This window comes from Octopus bimaculoides, chromosome 25 (genome assembly GCF_001194135.2).
Source record: "Octopus bimaculoides isolate UCB-OBI-ISO-001 chromosome 25, ASM119413v2, whole genome shotgun sequence".
In the NCBI taxonomy this organism is placed as follows: domain Eukaryota; kingdom Metazoa; phylum Mollusca; class Cephalopoda; order Octopoda; family Octopodidae; genus Octopus; species Octopus bimaculoides.
This window is the reverse complement of record NC_069005.1, coordinates 14,330,850-14,331,222: the sequence shown is the minus strand read 5'-3', so window position 1 is coordinate 14,331,222 and position 373 is coordinate 14,330,850.

Sequence of the window (373 nt, the reverse complement as noted above, 5' to 3'; positions counted from 1 at the left end):
CAGCATGGCCGCAGTCAAATGACTGAAACAAGTAAAGAAATAAAAGAATATACATGTGCGTTTATTTATCAGTCTCACAATCACTCGGTCCATTTATCTAACTCTCTCTCTCTTTCTCTCTCTCTCTCTCTCTCTCCATTTACTTATCGATCAAGCCAACAAAATATCTCTCTATTTACCTAATTATTTATCTATCTAGACCGAGCGTAGTTATTAGTCTCATGTTATAATAAAGATAAAACACTAATAGCGAGTCGTTATTCATTTCATCCCAGCTATAAAAATATAGAATATAGAATATACATATAAATATACCCCGAATATCTTAAAAGTAAAAAGTGATATTTTAAATTCTAAATAGAAGGTACTTTAA